General features: G+C 41.1%; 1 pseudogene; it reads left to right on the plus strand.

Moving 5' to 3' along the window:
• The first annotated feature begins 547 nt into the window (after positions 1 to 547).
• Positions 548 to 2,334, plus strand: LOC101549786 (elongation factor 1-alpha 1-like; annotated as a pseudogene).
• Positions 2,335 to 9,987: the final 7,653 nt, after the last annotated feature.

Here is a 9,987-nt window from a genome sequence, read left to right on the forward strand (position 1 = left end):
CAATCTAAAGCTACAAAGCTATAGAATAACCAGCCTTTCAAAAATCTGTTAAGATTTCCTTTTCCATTATTATAAAACTAAAAAGGAGAGTCAAAAGAATTAAAAAAGGAAAGTCATATTCATATTTTAATCTAATTCTTTTAACTTCTATATTACTACCTACAAAATTAGAAGAGAACACAGTAAGCCTGTACCATGAATCAAGAAAGCACTATCAAGCTGTTTTCTAAATTGTTCCATTTAAGAAAACAGTACAGGGGCCAGAGCGATAGCACAGCGGGTAGGGTGTTTGCCTTGCACACGGCCGACCTGGTTCGATCCTCGGCATCCCATATGGTCCCCCAAGCATCGCCAGGAGTAATTCCTGAGTGCAGAGTCAGGAGTACCCCTGTGCATTGCTGGGTGTGACCCCCGCCCCTCCCCCTGAAAAAAAAAAGAACAGTACGACTACAAGCAGCTTTGGAGTCCACAAAACTTTCTACTTAAGTAACGCTAACTGCTAGTTGAAAGAATTTTGAAGAATAATATAAATTTCCTTTTTCTCACAATGATTTTGCTGCCAGAACCACAGCAAGCCAAAATGGAAATGGGAAAGTTTCACATCAACATTGTCATCATCAGACATATAGGCTCCGGCAAGACCATGTACTCTGCAAACATGGTTACATTGATGAGAGAATCATCAAGAAACTTAGAAAAGGAGGTTCCTGAGATAGGAAAGGATGCCTGGGTCATGAATAAGCTGAATGTGAACCTGGTATCCTCATTGATATCTCCTGCGGAAGTTTGAGACCAGCAAGTACTACCTGTCCATCATTTGGTAGCCCAGGACACAGACTATCAAAAACGAAAGTTCTGGCTGACTGTGCTGTCCTGTTTGTTGCTGCTGATGTGGGTGAGATTGAGGCCAGTATTTCCAAGAATGGGCAGACCCGTGAGCATGGCCTTCTGGTTTACACACTGGATATGAAACAGCTGATTGTTGTTAACAAAATGGAGTCACCAAGGCCAGAGCAATAGATAAGCAAAGCTGGTACGGACCTTGTTTTGCAAGCAACTGATCTGGGTTCCATCCACAGCATCCCATATGATTCCCTGATTACTATCAGGAGTAATTACTGAGTTCAGAGCCAGGAGTAGCCCCTGAGAGTTGCCTAGTGTGACAAAAACCAAAACAAAACGAACAAAAAAAATTCCACTTACCACCCTACAGCCAGAACAGATACAAGGGCATTGTTAAGAAAGTAAGCACCTACATTAAGGAGATTAGCTACAATCCTATGTCAGTTTTTGGTTGGAATAGCAACAATATACTGGAGCCAAGTGCTAACATGCCATGGTTCAAGAGACGGAAAGTCACCCGCTAAGATGGTAGTACCAGTGGAGACATGCTGCTTGAAGCTCTGGGCTGCATCCTGCCATCCCTTTGCCTGCCTTCCAGGATGCTGACAAGATTGGAGACATTGGTACTGTCCCTGTGGACCAAATGGTGTTCTCAAACCTGGCGTGTTGGTCACAATCCCTCCAGTCAATGTTACAACTGAAATGAAGTCTGTTGAAAAGCACCATGAAGCTCTTCTGGGGGAAAACATGAGATTCAATGTCTAGAACGTTTGTGTTAAAGATGTTCGTCAAGGAAATGTGGCTGGTGGTAGCTAAGTTACCTTCCAATGGAAGCAGCTGACTTCACAGCTGAGTGATTATCTTGAAGCATCCAACTCAAGAAGAATTTAATTTTTGCTTCCACATCCTCAGGCCGAACCTCACACATGAGCGGCAGTGTGACAAATTACCATAAGGGAAATATATATATATGCCTCTCGAAGAGCCCGGCAAGCTACTGAGAGTATCCCGCCTGCACAGAAGAGCCTGGCAGCTCCCTGTGACTTATTCGATATGCCAAATACTGTAACAATAACAGGTCTCATCCCTTTAACCCTGAAAGAGCCTCCAATCTTTGGAAAAGACGAGTAAGGAGAGGCTGCTAAAATCTCAAGGCTGGGACGAATGGAAACATTACTAGTGCCCGCTTGAATAAATCGATGAACAACGGGATGACAGTGATACAGTCATCCAACTCAAATCATTGATGGTTATTCACATGTGCTGCCTCATTACACAACCACATTGATAATGGAAGATGGTCCCAAGTTCTTGAAATCTGGTGATGCTGTCGTTGATATGGTCCCTGACAAGCCCATGTGTGTTGAATTCTTCTTTGACTATACTCTAGGCTGTTTTGCTGTTTGTAATATGAGGCAGGCCTTTGTTGTAGTCATCAAAGCAGTGGACAACAGGGTAGCTAAAGCCAGCGAGGTTACCAAGTCTTCTTAGAAGGCCCAGAAGGCTAAATCAATATTATCTCCAATACCTGCCACCCCAGTCTTAATCAGTGGTGGAAGAACTGTTTGTCTCAACTGGCCATTTAAGTTTAATAGTAAAAGACTGGTTAATAATAACAATGCATCATAAAACCTTCGAAGGAAAGAAAAATGTTTTGTGGACCATTTGGTTGCATTTTTGTTTGTGGCAGTTTAAGTTACTAGTTTTTAAAATCAGTGCTTTTTAATGGAAACAACTTGACCAAAACTCTGTCACAGAATTTTGAAACCATTAAAACAAAGTTTAATGAAGGGGGGGGGAAAGAATAAACTAAATTTATTAATACTCTCAGAAAAAAATTGCAGATGGTAAATTTTGTTTATTAGGAATTTGGCGCAAGTTTTACTCAGTTTACAAATGTTTGCATGGCTACTGGTGGCTAAAAAATAGTACTATACTAGACAATCTCAGGGATTTGGAGAGACTTGGAGAAAATGGGGACAATTATGCTGGAGGCTTTATGGTTATAGGCAAGGAGGATACTAAAAAGTGAAACTAGGAAATTAATTCTGATTGTCTTAATATATCCACAAATTCATAGAAAGTGGGTATTTTCCAGTGAAACACAACCTATATTTGTTTCTTTGTTATTGTTGTTATTGTTTATTTGGGAACAGCCAGCAATGCTCAGGGGTTACTCCTGGCTTTGCACTCAGGAATTACTCCTAGTGGTGCTCAGTGGACCATATCGAACATCAGGGACTAAACCCAGTCAGCCAAGAGCAGGGCAAGTGCCCTACCCACTGTACTGACCCTGAAATACAATCTATACTTGAATTCACATAAATTCATCTGAAATGAGGTTACCAAATTTTTCATTTGCAAAACGCTTTCAATATGTGTCCATTGTTCTTTAGTTGTTTAATTAAAACATCTTTAAGATTTATTTATTTATTTATTATTTTTTTGCTTTTTGGTTCACACCTGGCGATGCACAGGGATTACTCCTGACTCCGCACTCAGGAATTACCCCTGGTGGTGCTCAGGGGACCATATGGGATGCTGGGAATCAAACACGGGGTCGGCCATGTGCAAGGCCCTACCCACTGTGCTATTGCTCCAGCCCAAGATTTATTCTTTTGCTTGGTACTCCTGTACCAACACCATGTGAGCACTTCTGACTGAATTAGGGTGGGTCACATGCAAAGCAAGTGCTTTAACCCCTGTACTCTCTCTCCCACAGCAAAGCCTGGAAAGCTACCCATAGTGTATTCAACATGCCAAAAATAGTAGCAAACATTGTGAGTAGTAATGACTCACAATGGAGTCGTTACTGGTGCCCACTAGAGCAAATTGATGAGCAATGGGATGACAGTGACAGTGACTCTCTCTCCAGCTCCCTTAAAATACCTTTAATTCAGTCCCCCCGCCATCTTTGTGTTTTCCTAGGATTTTGAAATTAAGGCACACGGAAGAAGATATTCAGACATTCCCCTTTGCAGAAACTAAAACTGAAAATCATAAGATTTCCTGTTCAAACGTCTCTTCAGGGCCAGAATGATAATATAGCAGGGAGGGCATTTTCCTTGCACATGACGTACCTGGATTCAATCCCCAGCATCTCATATGGTCCCCAAGCACTGCCAGGAGTACTTCCTGAATGCAGAGCCAGGAGTAACCCCTGAGCATCGTCGGGTGTGACCCAAAAAGTCAAAAATCTCCTCTGACATTTTCACTGTATCACTGTTGTCCCATTGCTCAAAAATTTGCTCGAGCAGACACCAGTAACGTCTCCATTGTGCGACTTGTTGTTACTGTTTTTGGCATATCGAATACGCCACAGGTAGCTTGCCAGGCTTTGCTGTGTGGGCAGGATACTCTCGGTAGCTTGCCGGGCTCTGCATTTTATTATTACTTTTCAATTTTGAAATTAACGTTAAAATGTTTCCTACATTAAATAGTAACATAAACAAGCTAAGCATGAGTACTTTTTACTTCTGTACTTAATATGAGTGGTAGTGTAAAGGGTTTGGAGTGAAGTAATTATTTAAGGAAAAGAGAAAGTAGCAAAAGCTACTCTCATGAGGTGTGAGCTGTTCCAAGGGAGAATAGAGCTGCTGTCTCTGTTTTGATTTCAGACCTTTCTACTCCTTATTTTCTCCCACTCTATTGAAGATCCCAACTGGAGACAGTTGGAAATACCTTGACTTCTGAGGTCTTGAGCTATTTTTGGATACTTTTGTGGCTTGCAATGGCAATTATAGAATAATTTTTCAATTAAGTCTGAAAAAAGGCCTGGCTGATGTCTCAGAGGCTGGAATACATGCTTTGCATGTGGAATCCACAGATTTCATCCACGTAGTCCTGGGAGACTCCTGCCTTGGTCCATGGCGTCCCGCCAAGAGACCCCAAGCACCAAGCCAGGATAGTAGCAGAATACCGCCCAGTGTGGTTTAAATGACACTTTTTTAAAAATGTAGTTAAATATTTCTACAGAAACATTTTAGGTCTCGGTTGGCACTTAATATATTTATGGGCTATCTGTATGTTCTCATTGATTCCAGACTACTCTACTGAGTTTAGCTGTGTGTTTTTTGATAAAAAATGTAAATATTTATTGCTGTATTATTAATATGTATGCTAGCAAGCAGCTGGACCATTATAATGGAAAATTTCTTTGGGCTTATGGGAGATGATCTTTTTTTAATTTAATTTGCCTGTAAGATCATGTCTGCCTTACTTCTCAGGCAAATACTCTCAGATTTACCACTGCTTTCAAAGATAAACCTGACAACGTTTGAAATTGTAACTGTTTAATAAGGCAAATAAGATTTCTGGGTAGTTGGTTCTACTTGGGTTTTTTAGCTGTCCAAATAAATGGTTTTACATTTTAACAAATAGTCAAAAATTGACAGTCCATCAGTGGAAGGCAGGGACACTGTTTTTGACTACAGATTAAGGACAGACCTCTGCCCAAACCTAGCAAAGCAAGTGTTCAGACAAACTCTCTTTTACTTTCTCTTAATACTCAGATTTCCTTTTTCTCAGGGCATTCAAATTTCCACCCTCCATATTGTTTGGGCAGTGCTTAAGGGATACTCCTGATTCTGACTCTGCAGCTGGGAGTCACTGGTCACTCTCAGTGGCGCTTGGGGGATATGCAATACAAGAGATCAAATCTGAGCCTGCAGCATGCCGAATATCCTCTCAGCCCTCTGAGTCACCTCTCCAACCCTGAAACACTCGTAAGCTCCCCAAATTTCATTCTCACCTTACTCTTGTTGAAATTTCCAGGGCCAGACAAACAATAGAAAATTTCAAACTACAGAATGTTCTGTTTCAGGAGAAAGCAATGTGTGAAATGCTCACAGATGCAATCAACACTTCAAAAATTCTGTCAACTGTTTCCCTTTCTTTGGGCTGATAGTGGAATATACATTTTCCATTGATTTTTCTTCCTGGTGGAACCAGAAAAAAAAAATCCAGAGCCTTATAATCAAGGCAAGTCAGCTACTGCTGAGGCACATCCCCAGCCTAGTGCTAAACACTTCTTCCTCAAAAATTCAAAATAAAATGTTTTTAAAACTATGGTTGAAATTAGTTATAGTTTTTAATATTTAATGCAAATAGTACCTCAACTTTAAGACTGTTCTCCCTTGGGGGGGACCAGAGAGATAATACAACAGGTAGAACACTTGCCTTGCACACAGCTGACCTGGATTTAATACCTGGTACCATATCTGATCTTCTGAGCTTGCCAGGAGTGATCACTGAGTGCAGGAGTAAAGCCTGAGTTCTGCCAGGTATTGAACTGGAGCGATAGCACAGCGGGTAGAACATTTGACTTGCATGCCGCCGACCAGGGTTCGATTCCTCTGTCCCTCTCAGAGAGCCCAGCAAGCTACCAAGAATATCCTGCCTGAGTGGCAGAACCTGAAAACCTACCCATGACGTATTCGATATGCCCAAAACAGTAACAACAAGTCTCACAATGGAGACATTACTGGTACCCACCTGAGCAAATCGATGAACAACGGGACGACTGTGCTACATTGCTACAGTGCACAAAAACCTAAGAAAACAAATAAATATTAAAGCTAGTCCTCCACTATCAGATATCATTTGTATATTTGTTTTACAATTATACACTCACTTTGGAGGGCTTAATCAGGATATTCTTTAATTAAGTACTTATTTAGCACTATTTCTCACACTCAATAAGATTACAATAACACTCACGTGATATTACCTGTAACTAGAGGAGGGAAAATAATGAGAGTTCAAAATAGTTTGTCTTTATCTTAAAATCTCTCCTACATCAACCTATTCACTTCATACTTGGTAGCATAGCTATATCCAAAAACAGTGTTGAAGATGGCGAATAACATCAAGAGACTAAGGATAACAAGTGACAATCAAGTAGGCTTTAAATCCTATCCAATCAGATAATTTCTTTTGCTTCTCCACATTCTTTAAATCATGTCCAATCAAATAATTTCTTTTACTTTTCCACATTTTCTATGTAAATCTTTCTTCTGGTTCATACCTGCAGAGCATTGTTAGTCACTTTAAGTTACAATGCCTCTCAATATAAATCAAAGTATTTGTTCTTGTTATTCTATATTGTTCCCAATTTAAAAATTAATCTTTGTTCAAATAAATTCTTAGGCCTCATTTTTTCTTTTAACAATTCTTCACACATACCTGTGAGTTCAACTACTTGCTGAGTTTTATCCTCTCCACATCCCACTGCGGGTCTTCCCATCTCCTTCCATGAAACTAGCTTTTACTACACTGCTTCCTCCTAGCTGCTCCTCCTGACTGCAACCCTGAATACCCCTTAGGGATTGCTCAAAGGACTTGTCTGATCTTTCCACATAGCACTGGCTGTATCTCCCACCGTGAATTGGATTTTCAAGATCTTTCCTCACCTCTGCTACTTCCATTTTGCTACATCTCTCATGTAATGAGACTGTCAAGACTGAATACATTATTCACGGAAGAGAAATAGAAAGACATTTGCCTCTCAGAATTATGACAGAATTCCTTAGATTTTGCAATTTTACTACATTTTGTAAAGTCCATCTCTCATTTAAAATTTAAATGTAATTTTCAGTTTACTAATGATGTTGGTTGCATTTCCAACCCTGGCTATTTTTCTAGTTCAAAAGTTATGTCTGGTGGTAGAGAAGAAGTACAGGGATTAAACCCCAAGTCATAAGTCCTGCCTACATTTGATTTTTAGCAGCTTATGCCCTCCTGAGCTTCAGTATTTAAGATGTAGCCCCACTTACCAGAGAGTGGACCGGCAGGAAAACCAGGATATGCAGGAACCCATGACTGAGATCTCCAAGACTGCTCGGATCAGGACTGGTCCTCCTCCCTGCAGGTTCTCAGTTTTCCAGTAGTGTGGCAGTCACACCCACAAACAGCCCCCAATACCATGTAATCTCATCAATGGCCAAGAGACTATAAACTAAAGCTCCCAGAATAGAGCACCACAGAATGCCTTGACCCCGTACCAGGCTGTCTTCACTGGGGCACCTTGGAGGGGGGTGGACTGAGTTTTCCTCCCTACCCCAAGCAGAACCCTGGTAGCCAAAATCTTCCAGAAACCAACCACCGCCATGCCCAAGGCCACTCTTCACATGCTAGGACAAGCTTCACCCAAAATGGGATAAACTTCACCAGAGAGTGGACCGGCAGGAAAACCCAGATATGTGGGAACCCATGACAGAGATCTCTTCCCCCATGGTCCCCAGTTTTCCAGTAGCTTGGCAGTCATACCCACAAACTGCGCCTGGCACCATGTAATCTGAGCAATGGCCAAGACCCAGAGACTATAAACTAAAGCTCCTGGACAAGAATGACACAGAATTTCCTGGACATTATATTCTATCCATAATAAGCAATACAGAACAAATTGTCTAGCATTGCCTTTTTGGTAAGTTTGAGTGATGGTGAGACTGGTGTCAAAATATTGAATGTAATCAAAGTAGAGAGAGAGTATGGGGGAAATTGTCTGCCACACAAGCAGGGGAAGGGTTGGAATGGCAGAGGGTGGGGAGGGGTGCGTGGAGGGGGAAATACTGGGGATTTTGGTGGTAGCAAGTGTGTGCTGGTGAAGGGACGGGTGTTTTATGATTATATGACCAAAACTCAAACGTGAAAGCTTTGTAGCTGTATCTCACAGTGAATCAAAAAAGGGGGGAATAATAATAATAAAGTAATAAAATAAAGTTAACATTCAGAATAAAAAAGGAAAGTAATGTGGAGTTCATGCCCAATTCAACCAGCTTATTCAATGGCTGAAAAAATAGCAGTACTCCTACATTATTTAAAAAAAAATGTAGTCCTGGAGGTCATCTGTTGGGGAACAGTGATCCCCAACATGCTTGGACATGTTGTGCACTAGGTCAGAGAAGGAGCCTGGCCTTGGGGTGAAGGAGGCTGAGCGCGCAAGAAACCCCTCCAATAGCAGTTGATCACAGCTCACTTGATTGCCAAATACCTACATTCTTATAGAGAGTCTTGGCTTACAGGAGGTCCAATGACATAGAATGTAACACTATTGGCCTATCGCTTTTTCCTCTCTGCTTTGCCCCTGGGTCCAATCCCTCTCAAGGCTATACTTGTGGTTAGGATGACTTGCTTAAGGCTTAAGTGATGGTTTCTGCTGTTGTTGCTATTGTTGATTGCCCTTTGGCCTTGTTTTCGCATCACATCCAGTGGTGCTTGGAGACTAGTCCTGACTGAGTGCTCACAGATCCATGGGCTGCCAGAAATCGTCAGTTCCTCACACATGTAAAAAGGTGCTCTACTTCTTTAGGATATGTGACTAAGGGATCAAGTGAGGCTCAAGGCTGGACACATGGTGCAGACACCCTGTTTTGCTAACTTTGCTGAGTTACTCCCTCTTGCGAGGTTTCACTTCAGGGCTGCTTTGCAAGGTTGGGTCTTTCCTGTTCCAGTGCCCTTCGCCTTGCTCCGCCTTCCCTTACTCCCAGCACACGTGTTAAGGTCCTGGAGTCCTATAGCACTTAGTGAGAACCTCCACATCCTCAGACCCTAGCAATGAATCTCCAGCCCAGTGACCCAAGTATCACCAGCAGTAACTTTGAGGCTCCATCATAAGGCTTGGAAGCACCACTCCTCCCCACCTCTCTCAGAGTCCCACACCCCCTTCCGGAAAAACAACAAGCAACAACAACCAAACAAAAAGTTATTGCTGAGACTACTCTGGATTTTCTTTCATTTTAAGAGAGTATCTTATTTATATCATTTAGATAGAGTAACTATTCAATTTTCATAAATAATTTTCTATCTAAACATGAGAAAACGTATATGTGAAAAAATTTTAAGTATTTTACAAAAAGTAAAATCTATTAAGTCTACCCTAATAGAAATAATCTTATTTAGAGTGTCGAATTAAATATTTTTAAGTAGCCAGTTTCTACATATTGCTTTCTATAAACAAGATTAAAGGCATTATAATTAACCTTTTGCTTTGACACAGTATCCAAATAATAAAGTGCCTTGTAATTTACATAGTCTTTGATTTCTTTGTCAAAAAAAAAAAATCCTCTCAAGAGTATCAGCTCTAAGAGTGATTATTCTATTCCAGGAAATTTGAATTCTAGAGTTTTACTTAATTTTAGAATCTTT

The sequence above is a fragment of the Sorex araneus genome, chromosome 1, assembly GCF_027595985.1.
Source record: "Sorex araneus isolate mSorAra2 chromosome 1, mSorAra2.pri, whole genome shotgun sequence".
Classification (NCBI taxonomy): Eukaryota; Metazoa; Chordata; class Mammalia; order Eulipotyphla; family Soricidae; genus Sorex; species Sorex araneus.